The sequence below is a fragment of the Pongo abelii genome, chromosome 14 (assembly GCF_028885655.2).
Source record: "Pongo abelii isolate AG06213 chromosome 14, NHGRI_mPonAbe1-v2.0_pri, whole genome shotgun sequence".
NCBI classification, from domain to species: domain Eukaryota; kingdom Metazoa; phylum Chordata; class Mammalia; order Primates; family Hominidae; genus Pongo; species Pongo abelii.
Window position 1 is genome coordinate 79,406,774 of NC_071999.2, and position 17,931 is coordinate 79,424,704.

A 17,931-nucleotide genomic window follows, 5' to 3' on the forward strand; every position below is an offset into this window, starting at 1 on the left:
TTTCCCTGAGGTTTTTTTTTTTTGAGATAGGGTCTTGCTCTGTCATCTAGACTGGTGGCCTAGGTGGCATGATCATAGCTCACTGTAATCTTGAACTCCTGGACTCTAGTGATCCTCCCCCTCAGCCTCCTGAGTAACTAGGATTACAGTTACATGCCACCATGCCTGGCTAATGTTTTAATTTTTTGTGGAGACGGGGTTTTGTTATGTTGCCCAGGCTTATCTTGAACTCCTGGCTTCAAGTGATCCTGCCTTAGTCTCTGAAAGTGCTGGGATTACAGACATAAACCACCATGCCCAGCCAAGTTTCATATTTTCAATGCTACACAAAGTGGCTAGTGAATATCTGGGAATCTGGGTAACCATTAAAAACACATAGATATAAATGTCTCAGTTATTTCCTCTAAGTTCAAGAGCAGTGTGTTCTAAAGTATTGCTTACAATTAAATTTCTCAGTGGGAGGCCACTGATAAATGTGTAGGATGCTGGTGAGTGAAACACCAAAAGTCTTTCTTTTGACCCTAATAGGCATTTAGGTAAGTTGGAAAAAGTGAGAGAAAGACCCTTACTCCTGGCAATATTATCTTGCCCCATCTCACTCGGGGGCTGTCCATAAGAAGGGATGTTAGGTAACAGAACAGCTGGGTGTTTTCACTCTGCCTTACCTATGCTTTCTGAGCAACATGCCCTTCAGAAGGCACTTGAAGAATCCTCACAGGCATGCAACCTGACTTCTGTGCTTCAAAAACTGGCCTTATTATAAAGAATGGGAATGTGCAAGTAACTACTGCATACACCAGTAGAGCATTCTTTGCATAATCATTAGTAATAAGCTTGGTATGATGAAAATGGTTGAGGTAAAACACTTGTAACTGTGTTCCCAAATTCCATACTAAATACATCTGTACAGCCCCAAAGAATAATAACTAAAGGCCCACTTCTTTCCCCAGAAGGTTAGACCATTTAGAGTAGTGAATGAACGCCTGAGGGGGCCTCACAGGTACCACGTTGTAATAATTAGATCTAGAGAGAACAAATGAGTGAATCATGACTTTGGTTGCACAATAGTCCCACTTGGAATGGCAAGTTAAATTAGAATTAAACCCAGAGAGGCTCAAAAAGTCACATCCAAGAACAGCTCTATTTAAATGGAAGGCACCGCATGGCTGCCATGAAAGAAATTAGGGATAACTGTAATCAGCCGGTAATAAAAGACCATTCGTCATGTGTGACCTTAGCATGATGAGATGTCCTTCACTGAAATCGGAGTTTTTACAGGAGTTAAAAAAAAATTAAAAAGGCCAGGACAATCTTTCAAGCCTGGAAAGAAGACATACACATCCCAGATTTAAAAACCAAAGCAGAAAACACTGGAATTGAAGGAGCTTTAGTAAATTCACACACGCAATCACAACAGAATTCCAAGGGGCACAGCTGAGGATAACAATGATATTTACAGAATGCTTACTGGGTGTCAGGCACTGAACTAAATGCCTTAAGCGTCAGAGCAACTCTCTGAGGTTGACACTACTATCCCTGTACACTGTACACCAAAACTCAGACCTGAGTGGTTGATTCCAGAACTCAATTTTAATTACAATGTTATGCTTATTCAGATGAAGATACAGGTATTACAAACCAACATATGATAAAAGGGGAAAAAGCAACAAAATATCTGTAGCATTTAAATTTCCCCTTTAACCCAATTATATAAAACAACAGCACATGTAAGTGTTATTGAATATAGCCTGCAATGATAATACATACACTTTTCTCTGGAGAACTTTAAAAAGGTAAACCGTTCTGTAAGTACTGTCAGATGGGCATTCAGTATACTTACTATTAATCTACCAAAGAAAGTATTTTCTTTTCTCTCTTTTCATCTTTTTTTTTTAAAAAGAGACAAGAACTCATTCTGTTGCCCAAGCTGCAGTGCAGTGGTATAATCATAGCTCACTGGAGCCTCAAACTCCTGGGCTCAAATGATCCTGCCTCAGCCTCCTGGGAGCTAGGACTACAGGTGCATGCCACCATGCCTAGTTAATTTTTTTTTTTTTTTTTGGTAGAGAAAGGGTCTTGCTGTGTTGTGCTAGCCTGTCTTGAACTCCTGGCCTCAAGTGATCCTCCCACTTCGGCCTCCCAGAGTGTTGGGATTATAGGTATGAGCCACTATGCCTACCCAGTACATATTTTCTTAAAGTTGTTACAAACTATGTATTTCCAAGGGAAATGTTTTTTAAAGGCTGAGTTTGGCAGTGGTATATGATCATGTCTTCCTTGACCATTAATGCCACAAAATTAGTCCCTTTCCTGTCATTCCACTTTATTTACAATTGTACCAAAAAGAATTGAGTTGGTTGCACGATAGAATCACCTTAAGGGAAGTGGGAGCATTCAGTTTACAAAGTATATTTTGTACTGTTTCTAAGGTTTCATATGATTTAAAATAAGACATTGAACATCACCTACAGAATTCTGAATTAACTTCTGCCACAGAATACCTGTAGGTAGAACCACTTCTTTGTTAGTGAATCAAACACCACCCTGGGAATGAACCATCAAGACCACAAGCAGAGCAAGAGTGGATGAGACTTTCAGTTAACCAGGATTTACATAAATCTCAGTAAGACAGATTCTATTCACATGAACGAGCCAGATATCTGCATTTCTTTGTAGGCTTTACCTTAACCAGCAGATGGCTCTCAGAGGCAGGAATCTTCATATTTATCTTCCATACTACAACAGACTTTAGTGCCTGTCAAGCCACGTCAATGTCTCCCCTATGATATTAATTAGGGAAAAAGCGCTCTTTAGATACATTTACTACCAAATCCCCAGCAGCTACATTCGGAGGTGGAGCAGATTCACTGGCATCAAGTTCCTCTCTCACTCCTGTCTGTAGCATTTCACAGAAAATTACTTTTGAACAGATTGAAATTGCAAGATTAGTAGTTGCCACCCTTTTCAGAAGCTGTGACTGAGACATTATATCATGTTCTAATTTGGATTCAATAAAAACGTTTTCACAAAATGTATAAATCAAGAGAAATACATTTGCTAAAATGCGTCAAAAAGCTCAATCTTAGCATCTATTCAAACTAGCGTTTGGCAAGTTTTCCATATGAACAGAATGCCTCTAAAATGCATATTTAATTATTGTTTTACTTTAATAAACCAAGTTTCCTACTAAACTAATTAAAAGATAATGGTTTACAAATGAGCCTTTTGGGGGCCCAAGGGGTGCCCTGGGGATGGATTCACAGTATTTCATGATTTTACTTAAATATAACAGCAGCCACTAAGTATTTTTCCACATCACTTTCTAGACCATTAAAAAACTTAAAAGTATTACAAGCTTTCTGTTCTTTTTGTTTCAATATATTTCAGCAAGCAAGATCATAAGCTGTATTAGGCAAAATGTTTAAAGAGAATCAAAGTAGAAAAAAACGAATCATTAACAGTGTGTTCTGGTTGGCTACATTATCAAACTTTTATGATGAAATTAGACTACAAGTTGAAAGAGGATTGTTGGTTAACAAAAAAATGCCTATTTCAGATATACAGTGTCTATTCAAAATAGCTACCCTGTGGGGAATGTCTTATGCATTGCAAAGACTTTACCCCATGAAATCAATTAATAATGTAGGATGAAACGAGGGTTCTAAAACAGGTGTGGATTTCTGGATTATACTAGACATGCCCACTGAATGGAAGACACATAACATACTTAAATATTTAGAGGGATTTTCCCACAGAATTTCTTCAGAAAATATCGGGGTTTAAATCATGTTTTATGCCAGAAGTGATAGCTTGGTGGATTACACAAACCTTAAAAAAAACTTTCTAGGTCAGAATAGGATTAATTATTTTAATCGGAATGCCTTAAGGGTAAGCCCTGCCCTCCTCATTCTGGCATGGGCCCAACCCATGCCCTATTGCTTTATGAGAACAGCACTTTATCTTATCCATGTGGCTCTTGAACACATCTGATTTTGGGACTCTCTAGAATCATGCTAAATTTTAAAAATAAGTTATCCTTATTTGACTACAGTTAAACTGTAAGCTACTCAAGAGTGAAGAGAGTCTTATACATGTCTATTTATGTGACCGACAAACATGAAGAAAAGCTCATCATCACTGGTCATCAGAGAAATGCAAATCAAAACCACAATGAGACACCATCTCACACCAGTTAGAATGGCGATCATTAAAAAGTCAGGAAACAACAGATGCTGGAAAGGATGAGGAGAAATAGGAACACTTTACACTGTTGGTGGGAGTGCAAATTAGTTCAACCATCGTGGAAGACAGAGTGGTGATTACTCAAGGATCTAGAACCAGAATTACCATTTGAGCCAGCAATACCATTTCTGGGTATATACCCAAAGGATTATAAATCATTCTATTATAAAGATACATGCACACGTATGTTTACTGCAGCACTATTTACAATAGCAGAGACTTGGAACCAACCCAAATGCCCACCAATGATAGACTGGAAAAAGAAAATGTGGCACATATACACCAGGGAATACTATGCAGCCATAAAAAAATGAGTTCATGTCCTTTGCAGGGACATGGGTGAAGCTATAAACCATCATTCTCAGCAAACTAACACAGGAACAGAAAACTGAACACCGCATGTTCTCACTCATAAGTGGGAGTTGAACAATGAGAACACATGGACACAGGGAGGGGAACATCACACCTGGGGCCTGATGTAGTACTTGAGCTAACATGAATTACTGAAAGTTTTTATTGCTTGGGTAGGATTATATAAATCAGACCAAGTAGAACTCATTGGTAGTTTTCCACCTGAGTTTGTGTTACCAAAATGACTGTCTGAGGCCACACGTAGGGATTTTTCTCATCATAAGATGTCCAGATATTTGAATTCTGGAAGAAAACAAAAATCTTCCCACCTGAGACAGATAATATTTTACCCGCTTTTGATTTTGTTCCTGAAAATTTTCCTTACTCTTTGAATACTCTGTGAAATTAACACTGGAAAAGTAGAGAGGTATACCAATATGACTCAAATTCATATCTTAAAGACATTTAGAAGATGAGAAAACTAAGGCTTAGAAAGATTAGACTAATTACTGCTCGAAGCTCACACAGTTAAACAGGGGCAGTTAGAGCTAAACAGTGGGTTTCTTAACCCCTAGAGCTACGACTTTTCCACTTTCCAATGATGTTGTAGAAACATCTGTGTGGTACTTTCACTTAGTAGGAAAGAAAATCTGCTTGGCAACACTGATATTCTTTCTTTTTACATCAGATAGTTAGAACTACACACTTACCCTATTTCCTTTTTTTTGCTTTGGCTGCTAGAAAAGTCAGATACAACAGCCTAGGATTTGTTGTGCTTATTTGCCACTCTAATTATAAGATTTGAAACACAAAACTACAAGGTTTTAATTTTATATCGTATTTTTTTATTTTTTTTGAGACAGAGTCTTGCTCTGTTGCCAAGCTAGAAGTGCAGTGGTGCAATCTCAGCTCACTGCAACCTCCACCTCCTGGGTTCAAGCTATTCTCCTGACTCAGTATCCTGAGTAGCTGGGACTACAGGCACCCGCCACCATGCCCAGCTAATTTTTGTATGTTTAATAGAGACGGGGTTTCACCATGTTCGCCAGGATGGTCTTGATCTCTTGACCTCGTGATCTGCCTGCCTCGGCCTCCCAAAGTGCTGGGATTACAGGCGTGAGCCATCATGCCCGGCCAGTAATTTTTTAAATGTAGGTATTATGAAATATTTTCTGAACTAAGGAAATTTTAAATGATAAACAAGAAAACAAAAACAAAAAAACAGAATATGCTGCTCTTTAAAATGGAGAAAACTATGTGATAGTCGAACCTGGGTTTTAATTTGAAGACTTCTAAAGTTCTGTGATCAATAAGCTCATATTATCTTTAAGGAAAAAAAAAGACAAAATAAGGATTTTCATTTTTGTGGTGGAAGCTCCTTGTACTAATAGCCTCATTCTCTTGGTCAAATATCACTATTCCATTTATAGGACTTAACATGCTAATTAAAATAACATAGGACTTGTAGTCTGAAAATACAGACATGAATTACAGCTATTATAACTTGTTAGCTATGGTATCTTGGGCATTTAAACTCTTGGATTTTCAGATTCCCATATTTCAAATTTTATTTATTTATTTATTTATTTTTTGAGATGGAGTTTCACTCTTGTTGCCCAGGCTGGAGTGCAATGGTGCTATCTCGGCTCACTGCAACCTCCACCTCCCGGGTTCAAGCGATTCTCCTGCCTCAGCCTCCCAAGTAGCTGGGGTTACAGGCATGCGCCACCATGCCCAGCTAATTTTGTATTGTTTTTAGTAGAGATGGGGTTTCTCCATGACTTCCCAACCTCAGGTGATCCGCCTGCCTCGGCCTCCCAAAGTGCTGGGATTACAGGCGTGAGTAACCATGCCCGGCTTCAAGTGGGTTTTTAATAGTAATTACTGAATGGAGTTTTCATGAAGATTAGTTTAGAGTAAGGTAAAGCTGACCCAATGTCCAATACATCCCCAACACTAATTAATATTATGTTCCTTCTTTCTTTTGTGGCTAATAACTTTACTCACACATCATAAAAGTCATCCTTATAAAGTGTACAATTCAGTGGCATTCAGTACACTCATATTGTTATACAATCATTACTTCTGACTCCAAAACATTTTCATCACCCCAAAAGAAAACCCCATACTCATTAGCATCCATTCTGCCTTCCTTCTAGTCCTTGGCAAGGACTAATCTACTTTCTATGAATTTGTCTATTCTGGACATTTAATAGAAATGGCATCATATAATACACGGCCTTTTGTGTCTGCCTTCTTTCACTGAGCATAAAGTCATCAGGGCTCATCCACGTTGTAGCATGCATCAATACTTCACTCATTTTATAGTCAAATAATATTCTATTTATGGATAGATTACATTTGCTTTATGGACATCACATTTAGTTTATTTAGTTGATGGACATTTGGGTTGATTCCACTTTTTGGCTATTATGAATAACACTGCTATAAACATTGTGAACAGTTTTTGTGTAGACATATGTTTTCAGATCTCTTGGTTACATACCTAAGAGTAGAATTATTAGGTCATATGATAATTCTATGCTTAGCATTTTGAGGAATTGCCAGACTATTTTCTAAAGTGGTTGTACCATTTTATAATTTAACCAGTATTGTGAGAAAGATCCAATTTTTCCACATCCTCACCAAACACATAATGTCAGTGTTTTTAATTTCCGCAATCCTAGAGGTTGTAAAGTTGTGCCTCATTGTAGTTTTGATGAGCATTTCCCTAATGACTAATGATGTTGAGAATTTTTTCCTGTGCTCATGGGCCATTTGTATACCTTCTCTGGAGAAATGTTTGACCATTTGCAAATTGTTTTGTTTTTTTATTGTTGAGATGTAAGATTTCTTTATATATTCTGGATGCAAGTCCCTTATCAGATATATGATTCTCAAATATTTTGAAGTTTGATTTAGTTCACTTTATTATTTTTTGTGATATATATTTGGTGCTGTAAGATGGCTTGGACTAACATAAAGTCTCAAAGATTTACTCCTATGTTTTAAGACTTTTATAGCTTTGACTCTTACATTTAGATACATGATCAATTGTGAGTTCATTTTTGTGTATGGTTTAAGAAAGGAAGGAGTCCAATTTCATTCTTTTGCATGGGGATATTCAGTTGTTCCAGCAACATTTGTTGAAAAGATTATTCTTTCCTCAGTGAATTGTCTTGACACCACTGACAAAACCAATTTACCATAAATGTAAGGGTTGATTCCTGGACTCTTACTTCTATTCCATAGATTTGTCTATGTATAATTATCCCAGTACCACAATGTCTTAATTTTATAGCTTTAGGATCAGTTTTTAAATTGGAAAACATTAGTCCTCCAAATTTATTCTCCCCTCTCAGACTGTTTTCACGTAAAATTTAGAACTATCTCATCAATTTCTTTCTTTTTTTTTTTTTTTTGAGATGGAGTCTCACTCTGTGGCGCAGGCTGCAGTACAGTGGCGTGATCTTGGCTCACTGCAACCTCTGTCTCCCGGGTTCAAGTGATTCTCCTGCCTCGGTCTCCTGAGTAGCTGGGATTACAGATGTGCACCACCATGCCTGGCTAATTTTTGTATTTTAGTAGAGACAAGGTTTCACCATGTTGGCCAGGCTGGTTTCGTACTCCTGACCTCAGGTGATCCACCCGCCTTGGCCTCCCAAAGTGCTGGGATTACAGGCGTGTGCCACCGTGGCCAGCCACCATCAATTTCTGTAAAAGAAAATGCAGCTGAAATTTGGAAGAAAACCAAATTGTAGACTGCTGCCATCTTACCAACATTATGTCTTTCAAACCATGAATATAGGACATCTTTCCGTTTAATTAAAAAAAATTTTTTTAACCATGTTTTGTAGTTTTCAATGTTCAAGTCTTACATATCTTTTGTTAAATATGTTCATAGGTATTTTCTTCTTTTTCATGCTATTGTAAATGAAATCATTTTCTTAAATTAATTTTTAAATTGTCCACTGTTAGTATATAGAAATACAATTAATGTTTGTTTATTCATCTTGTGTCCTGTAACCTTGTTAAACTCATTTATTAGTTCTAATACTTTTTGGGAGGCGCCCTTTAGATTTCCTATATACAAGATCATGTCAACTGCAAATAGAGATAGCTTTACTTCTTCCTTTCCAATCTATATTTCTTTTTCTTAATTGCCTCAGCTAGAATGTTGAGTGAAAGTCTTGTATGGACATCCTTGTCTTGTTACTGATCTTAGGGTTAGGTGCTCAGTCTTCTACCATTAAGTACGTTAGATATGAGTTTTTCATAGATGCACTTTATCTGAGGATACTGCCACCTATTCCTAGTGTACTGAGTGTTTTCATTACAAAAGGATGTTGGATTTTGTCGAATGCCTTTTCTGTGTCTATCAAGATAAACGTGGTTTTCTCTATTAATGTGGTGTATTATATTGATTTCCACATGTCAAATCAGCCTCGTTTCTGGAGTAAGTCCCCCTTCTCATGGTATGTAATCCTTTTTATATGTTGCTGGACTCAGTTTGCTTGTTAATTTGTTGAAGGCTTTTGAGTCTCCACCCATAAGGGATATTGGCATGTAGTTTTCTTGTGAGGTCTTTGTCTGGTTTTGGTATTAGGATAATGCTGGTATCAAAGAATAAGTTAGCAAGAGTTCTGGGCTCCTCATTAACTTTGGGCTTCATGGCACCATGTTTACACTAAGATCCATTCCTTACAATGTCAACTGTTCCCATTTGCTGATATTTGTAACCTCAGTTTTGCTTTTAGTCCATTTTGGCAGAGTTGCTCTTTATGATATTTTTATGTTATTAGCCCTGCTCTTACCTAGAACTTTTCGTATCACTAAAGTTTCATGGCCATGATGTCCACTGAATGCACAGACCTGGCCCATCCCTATTCACCTATGAAGAAAGATCAAACAAGAACTTTGCAAGTTTTAAAGTATCATGTGTTATTTACTCTCCTAGATTCACTCTTCTGCATTATTGGCAACACACTGTCTAAAGTTCTCAGGATCTGAGCATACTGCTAGGTATTTCTGTTCAAATCTCAATGTGAACTGTACTGTTTACAATACTCTCAGTGTATACTGTAAAATACTGCATGGTATAATAATGGCTTCTATAGCACCAAATATAAGCTTAGAAGATTGTCAGAAAAAGTACTTGACAGCAGGCAGGGTAGATACTGTTACTGGCAATCATACAGCTGAGAAATAGGTGAGGAAAGCATAGCCTGGAGTGGTTAATTGCTAAGGAATGATAAACCTGAGAGCTCTTGTCTCTACTCCTCTTTCTACATTTCATCTTTCCAAAATCTTAAAAATGTCAAGATGATAATGTTAAATCTCCTGTACCATATTTATTGATGATTAAATATTATATGCACTGCTGGTTTTTTTTTTTAACTTGGCTTTTTCCTGCTGAGAAAATCAGTAAGATGAGAGTAGTAGATTAGTAGCAGTCAGCTGTGTAGGTATTTTTCATCTTAACAGCAGTGACTCAATAAAATAAAATAACAATTATTTTCTGTAAGTTCACCATAGGGAAGCAAGTGAACACGCAAAGGCATCCTTAGCAAGTTGATAATCTAGTAAAGTGTAGAACGTGGACATCTCTCTACCGCAAATGCATGAAAAATGACTCAAATCTTTGCTCAAATCTATGACATGTGGAAGTATAAAGCCTCCTCCTCAGCCCCCTCCAGGATGTACACACATTTCTGGGACTTTAGTTCTCAGAACAACCTTGGCCTCTAGCATCAAGTTAGCACCTTCTTCAAGAGCACCTTCTTCAAAAACTACATAAACCCATCTGAGGGTCTAGTAAGCCCCCTCTCCAAAGACAGATGCCGAGGGACTCCTGGAGCTTCACTGTCTTTGCCTGGTGCTCCTTCTATCTGTAAAATGCTCTTGACTGCCTCTGTGCCGCTCACTGGTCTCACCCAACCTCAGGCTCTTTGCGTCTTGCTGGAGAGCTCTCAGCTCTCTTCTCTGATTTCTTACTCCACCCCCATCTCAACTGTACGCAAAAGAAAAACAACAGCTTCATTCCCTTGGCACAAGTATAACAGCTTTGCCCTCCAAAAACCTTGGTGGCAGGTGATATCCAGGTCCCTGGCTAGGAAATACGGGCAGGGCTCAGCTCATAGTTTACCTCCAAGCCTTTCAGAGGGCACGTTTTCCACACCAAGAATTTTGTTCTGGAGAAGTCTGGTGCCAGCTACTAAGATGACAAAAACTCCCCCCAACTTATTATATATGTAAATCATAATTATACAGGGCAAAAAATGATATGTGATAAAGAGAGGTGTAACGAAGTGTTATGGGAGTCAAGGGAGGGGATGTCTGATTCTGTTTGGAAAGTCAGGGCAAGCTTAATAGAGGACACCAACAAATAAGTCTTGAAGAATACTGGTATGCGGATGTGTCGGTAGTAAAGAGAAGGCAGAAGAGAGAATTTACAATTATGGAGATAAAATAGCTCACAGTTAATCTTAATACCAAATTGTCTAACAAACAGGGTTCCTAATGGGTGGGTGGGCAGAAGAGGATGATATAGGGCAGACAGGATGACCAGGGCCACGTATGACAGACTGAATGTTTCCTTACAAGAACTTCAATGTGTAGGTCCTGGAAGTGCCATGATTTTGTTTTGTTCTGTTTTGTTTCTTTAGATTTAGAAGGAAAATTCTGGCTTATGAGAGTAAGCTTCCATGGTGAGAAGGTGATTAAAGCCAAGGCCTTTATCAATCACTGAGCTATTTATTGCCATCACTCAAGTAAGTGGAGTCTACCTGAACCAAAGTAGTGTCTTTAAATATGAAATCAGAGGGGACCAATTCCAAGGAATTTCAGAAGTAGAACAGTCAGTTCTTGGTAACTGATTGGATAATGGGGGATAAGGGAGAGAGAGGAGTGAATGGTGTCCCCAGCAGCTGAGCACGGATGGCCAGGATAACATCATTAGCCAACCCGGAGTCCACAGGAAAAGTGCCAAGATAAAAGCTAATGATTAAAATTAATCTATATGTAAACAATACATTTATGTTTAAATGACAACAGAGTAGCGCTTTCTTTTCATTTGCTAGACAAGTAATAATTAAAAAGATAGTAGAAACTAGGTAATAAGGAAGTATTTCCAGAAATAACTTAAATGGATTTTATAAAAGAAAGCTCATAAAATAAACTTAATGGTAATGGAATTTCATTAAATGTTGTCCAATGTGTAATTCTAAAGGCCAGGTCCGTGGTAGAGGAAATCAGACAAAAAAAAAAAAAAAAAAAAAGCATAGTTTTTGTTTATTCAGTCAATTAACATTCATTAAATTCTTTTAGGGATATTACTAAGTTTATAGTTGGCAGTTTACATATTTGATGACCTAGGTGATTGCTTTTTTGATTGTTTTTAATTATAGGAGTTTGTTTTTCCGGACCTCAAAGAGATGCACTTAAGTGGAGAGAAGGACAAATGGATGAAAGAAACAAGTTCTAAAGCACAAACTGTGGCCTTAGGCAGCCTGCTGAGTGTTTTACATACTAGAATAGCTTGAAAGAGTGAAGGGACTGAAAGATGTGAGTTCAGGACTATCAGAGGAAGAATCTTACCAATGCATTTTTAGCTATGTCTTAGAGAAATTTAACACCTTTCCTAAGCTTTGGTTTCTTTTCCTATAAAACAATAGCATCTATACTTTGTGGGGTTATAAAAGGAATTAGGGTTATGAAAATAAAATACTTTGCGTAAGGAGGTAAATATTGGGAAATGACTGCAGTAACTGCTGTTTCACTTTGTGTTAACTGTAATTATTAACCTTTTTTTTTTTGAGAGGGAGTTTCGCTCTTGTTGCCCAGGTTGGAGTGCAGTGGCGTGATCTTGACTCACTGCAACCTCCACCTCCTGGGTTCAAGTGATTCTCCTGTCTTAGCCTCCTGAGTAGCAAGGATTACAGGCACCCACCACCACATCTGGCTAATTTTTTTTTTTTTTTGTATTTTTAGTAGAGACGGGGTTTCACCATGTTGGCCATGCTGGTCGCAAACTCCTGACCTCAGGTGATCCATCCGCCTCGGCCCTCGCAAAGTGCTGGGATTACAGGCATGAGCCATGGTGCCTGGCTGTTTAACCCCATTTCACAGATGAGAAATCTGGGGTTCAGTCAAGTTAAGTAACTCACCCAAGAACACAGATAATAAGCAGTAAGAGCTGCCTTTTTGGTACTTGTTATTCCAAGCACCTGAAACAGTGGCTGGCAGAGGAGTTGCTCAATAGATAGTTGCCTAATATTAAGGAAAAGCATCTCACATCACACATCTACATACCCCCTTCCCTCTTGACCTCTCAATGTTGGAGGTTCCCTGAGCTCAGTCCTCCAGCCGTTTCTCCTTTCTGTTTCAACTCTTCCTTGAGTGATCTTGCTCATTCCCATGTTTCGCATGGTGTGTTTCATATACCTTTTTGTATGTCACTCAAATCTATTTCAAACTCCCCCTTCCCTGAGCTCCAGACGCGTATATCTTTTTGACCTTCCACTTGTGTGTAAGCAGATAACTCTAACTTAACATGCCCAAAGCTGAACTAGTGATGCTTTTCCCCAAACCCACTCCTTTCCCAGTTTTCCCTATCTCAGGAAATAACCACTTCTCTCCTGGCAGTTCAGAACAAAAACAGAGGTCCCTCATGATTATTCTCTTCTATAGCTTATACAGGACCTACAGGCTCAACTTCTAAAACGTATCTCAAATTTGAATACTTCGATCTTCACTGCCATACTCATCTCTTATCTGGCTACCTGCTATAGGATCTAACTGGAATCCCTGCTCCCACACCCTTACTCCTTCCCCCCAGTCTTTTTTAATTGTAATGAAATATACATAGTATGAAATTTACCCCTTTAACTGTTTTTAAGTGTACAATTCAGTGGCACCAAGTACATTTACACTGTTGTGTAACCATCACCAATATTTACATGTAGAACTTCTTCATCATCCTAACAGAAACTCTGTTTCCATTACATATTAACTCCCTGTCCCCTCCCTTCCTTTAGCCCTGGTAACCTCTACTATATTTTCTGTCTCTATGAATTTGCCTACTTTAGGTGCCTCATATAAGTAGAATCATACAATATTCATCTTTTTATGCCTGTTTGTCTTATTTCACTTGGCATAAAGTTTTCAAGATTCATCCACATTGTAGCATGTATCAGAATTTCATTGCTTTCTAATGCTGACACACACACACGCACAATCATACACACACATGCACACTCACACACACACGTTATCCTTATTCATGGATGACAGATGGGCATCTAGGTTGTCTCTATCTTTTGGCTATTGTGAATAATGTTGTTATGACCAGTATCTGTTTGAGTCCCTGCTTCCAATTTTTTTATACCCAGAAATGGAATTGCTGGATTACTTGCAATTGTGTGTTTAACTTTTTAAGGAATCACCAAACTGCTGTGCATGGCTGCTGCACCCTTTTACATTCCCACAAGCAAAGCACAAGGGTTCCAATTTTTCTATACCCTCACTAACGCTTGTTAGTTTCCTCTTTATTAATAGCCATCCTAACAGCTGTGAAGTGGTCTCTCATAGTCTTCTCAATAAAACAAATAATGTCCTTTCAAAACCCCAGTGGTCTCCTATTTCACTTAGAACAAAGCTTAAAGTCTTTATCATCACCTACAAGGCTCTCTAGGAATCCTGAGACCTCTTCATTCTGTTGAGCGTCCTCTGCTCCAGCCACAAGGGCCTCCTAACTGTTCTGGAACATGTCAAATCCATTTCAACTCGGTGCCTTCACTCTTGCTATTCTTCTGCTTAGAATAGTTTCTCATCATTATCACACGGCTTTGGCCTAATTCATGTCTCTGATCAAATGTCACTTCTTCAGACATGTTCACACCTTTAGATGTCACATCTGAAGATGTTCTTCAGAGAGGACATTCCTAGCACCCAATCTAGATAGCCTCTCCTGACCCCTGCACCACAGCTTCTCACTGTCTATTGCTTGCTTTGCTTCATATACCTTATCATTCTTAATATTATATGGCGTATTTATTTGTTCATAATCCATCTCTCTCAGCAGAATGTAAGTTTTATGTGGTTGGGGGACTTTTTATTCATTTTTGTGTCCCAAATACCTAAAACAGTGCCAAGCAAATTTAAGTACTAATTATTAAAGGCAGGCAAGGTTATCTATTTATAGAGGCTTAATAGTTTGAGATTTTTATGGTAAAGTATCTTAATCTACTTATTTTTATAACTTTCACAACAGATCGCAAAAGATTCTTTGATATCTGAAAATATTTTTAAAATGTCTTTTCTTCCTTTTTTTTGGGGGGGGGAACATGATTTTGCTATTATCTATTAGTCAGTTAAGGAAAGAAACATCCACTGATATTCTGAATAATAGCAATAATATCATTAAGCATTTACTTGTGCCCTGCACTGTGCTATGAAGTTAATATACATTATGTCTGATTTTCAAAAAATTATATTGAGTGTTTTCACTTTGCAGATAAGAAAACTAAGGCTCGCAAAAGGTACACTGCCCAAGATGACATAGCAAGTAATTGGCAGGTCAGGAATTCCAATCAGGCACTGTCTGACTCCAAAGGTTATTGCTTATTCCACACACCATTCTGCAAGAAGTAATACTCAACAGTTTGCAGGCCACAGAGAATTATATCCCACAATCTCTCCCTTAAGGACCATGCTGGCTGGGCATGGTGACTTACACCTGTAATCTCAGCATTTTGGGAGGCCAAGGTGGGAGGATCACTTGAGCCTAGTAGTTCAAGACCATCCTGGGCAACATAGCAAGTTCTCACCTCTACTATTAAAAAAAAAAAAAAAAAGCCAGGTATTGTGACACATGCCTGTGGTCCCAGTAACTTGGGAGGCTGAGGCAGGAAGGTCGTTTGAGCCCAGGGAGTTCGAGGCTGCAGTGAGCTATGATTGTGCCACTGCACTCCAGTCTGGGTGACAGGGCAAGACCCTGTCTCAAAAGAAAGGGAACATGCTGTTTACTTAGTAGTATGACAAAGCACTTATCCACATGTAATTTAAAAGATATCAATCAATACAATGGACAACAAAAGTTGGTGCCTCCATTAGGTTCATGGTAATTACAGGGATTTTGAGGAAGATGTCACCCCTAGGGGCTCTGGTGGGCAGGAAGTCATCCTGGAGGGAGTGGGACTTGAGCTAGGTCGTGTCAAGTGGGAATGAGCTGAGCGAGGCACATAGGAGGTGAAGAGGGTCACTCCAGCTGGGGGAACCACCTGAGCATTGGCCTAAAAACAAAAAGGAGTGAGCAGCATTTGGGTCAAAAAAGTGTAAAGTGATCTACTTGGAATTCACAGCTTACTTCTGGAGGAGTTGAGGAAAAGGAAGAATGGCAGCTCATTTTTATCAAGCACTTAGTAAATGATATCAAGCACTGTCTATTTGCTATATAAGTATTATGTATTTAATCTGCAGAACAGCTCTATGAGATTGATACTATTGAGTTACCCATGTCACATAAAAACTGGGTCTAAGGGAGAGTCGAGGGTGCACAGTGAGAGATAAGGATGCATAGGCCAACTGGGTCAAGATTTTGAATGCTGCGACCAAGTACTTGTCTTTGCCCTGTATGCACTGATTTTCTTTCTTTTTTTTTTTTTAACCTGCTTGAAGTTTTACCATGTTTTAATAATAACCAGTTGTACTATCCAGGTATGACATTAAAATTCCACCAGCTCCTCTCTCACCTATGCTATCCTGAGTAACACGGATCTAAGTATGCTTGCATCAAGATGAATCTCCTAGTCTCCACTCATTCTAGACTGTCACTCCTAAACCCTACTAATTGAAATTCCTTAGTTTATGCCTCTAACTCACCTCTTGGTTCCTCCATTCAAGGACTTATCTTCCAGCCATCAAAATCCACATAATGTAATTCATTTGTAGAGAAAATGACTGTGGAGTTTGAGAACTGTTTCATAGATGAATGACATTAATTAAGGATATCATCTCTAGAAAGCCTGGAGTTTCTGTAAATTATAAACTATTCATCTCAATTCAGAGAGTTAATTATCAACCTAATAAATATTTGATTCTTCCAGCTACCTATATAAACTATAGTATTTTAAAACTGTCTGACTCCAAGAGTCAGTAAAATAATTCCTATACTAGAAAAGTCACCATTTTATACTTTCTCCCCCATTACTTCTCATAATTTCCATACGATTACCTAGTATCAGGTGATATGTGTCTGCATATTAAAGATCATATTGTCAAGCAGGAACTTTATATATCAACAAGCATTTGCTGTGCTTATGTAACAGGTAATGCGCAAATGCACTCATGATGCATATTTTGGCTTCCAAATAACAACCCAGAGTCTGGTTGTCAGATGGGTTGCTGCCATGCAGGGTTAATGGGGTATGTTGTGGTCAAGTGTTCAAACATGTTTAACATCATCAGCGCAAGTTCAGGTTTATTCAAAGGGCAGGTAAGGTAGAAAAATGGAGTACTGATGCTCACTCTGAAAGAGAATGACCAAAACAAAACCCAGGGGAAAATTACATACTAATAAATATACTCCAACATATATTATGGTTTCTAGCTTTTATTCAAAAAATTTAGAGCCATAAATGAAACGTTTTCTTAATTTGCAGTTCTCTTCATTATATACCAACTTCAAAAATACATTGTGGTTCTGATGAAAAAGAGTACGTACCAGTGGATTTCTGAGATTTCTCTCCCTACTTTCCAATCAATGCAATTTATTTTTTTCTTCTTTCTTCTTACTAGATTACCTGAGGGCAACTTCTGAGGCCTTGATTCAAAAAGCTAATGTGCTCAGAAGCCTAACAAGTCACTATGGAGCTTAATGTATTAAATGTGTTATTGGCAATGCAGGGGAATTCTATTAATTTTATATTTTATATCTTGCCCTTTCTTCAGCTACAACTGTAGCCTTTCTTTGAGTCACAAATTAAAAAGAATTTTATCCGGAATCAGATTTATTTATTCTTCAATTTTACTTCACTAGTTACTAAGAGGCCTTTTCTTAACATTCTTCAAGGGTCCTTACAAATGAGTGTCAACAACGGGAAAGTGTTATTTTCGTGTAACCCTGGATAAGTCATTTAGCAGCCCCGGATTCCAGTTTCTTCATCTGTAAAATAAGACAGTGGAACTAAATACTCTTTCCTGCCCTTTCAGATCCTATGATGCTGTGATTCTAGTATACTAAAATGTTTTAGACAAACACTGAAGTTAGATTTATCATAAAATACCTGTGAATCAGATATGAGGTACATACTAATTAGAATTTAATTTTCCTTGATTACT

At 38.1% G+C, this 17,931-nt stretch overlaps 1 protein-coding gene across 19 annotated transcripts in view; it reads right to left on the bottom strand.

Annotated features, from left to right (window-relative positions):
- The window catches only part of KLF12 (KLF transcription factor 12), a 458,965-nt gene that overhangs the window by 33,537 nt on the left and 407,497 nt on the right, over nt 1-17,931 (bottom strand). For 3 of the 19 annotated variants that reach the window (XM_063714943.1, XM_063714940.1, XM_063714946.1), the window contains one exon: nt 1-17,931. This exon is cut by the window's right edge. The exons of the other annotated variants lie outside the window; for them this stretch is intronic. The gene's annotated coding sequence lies outside the window, so the exon portion shown is untranslated. 19 annotated transcript variants of the gene reach the window in all.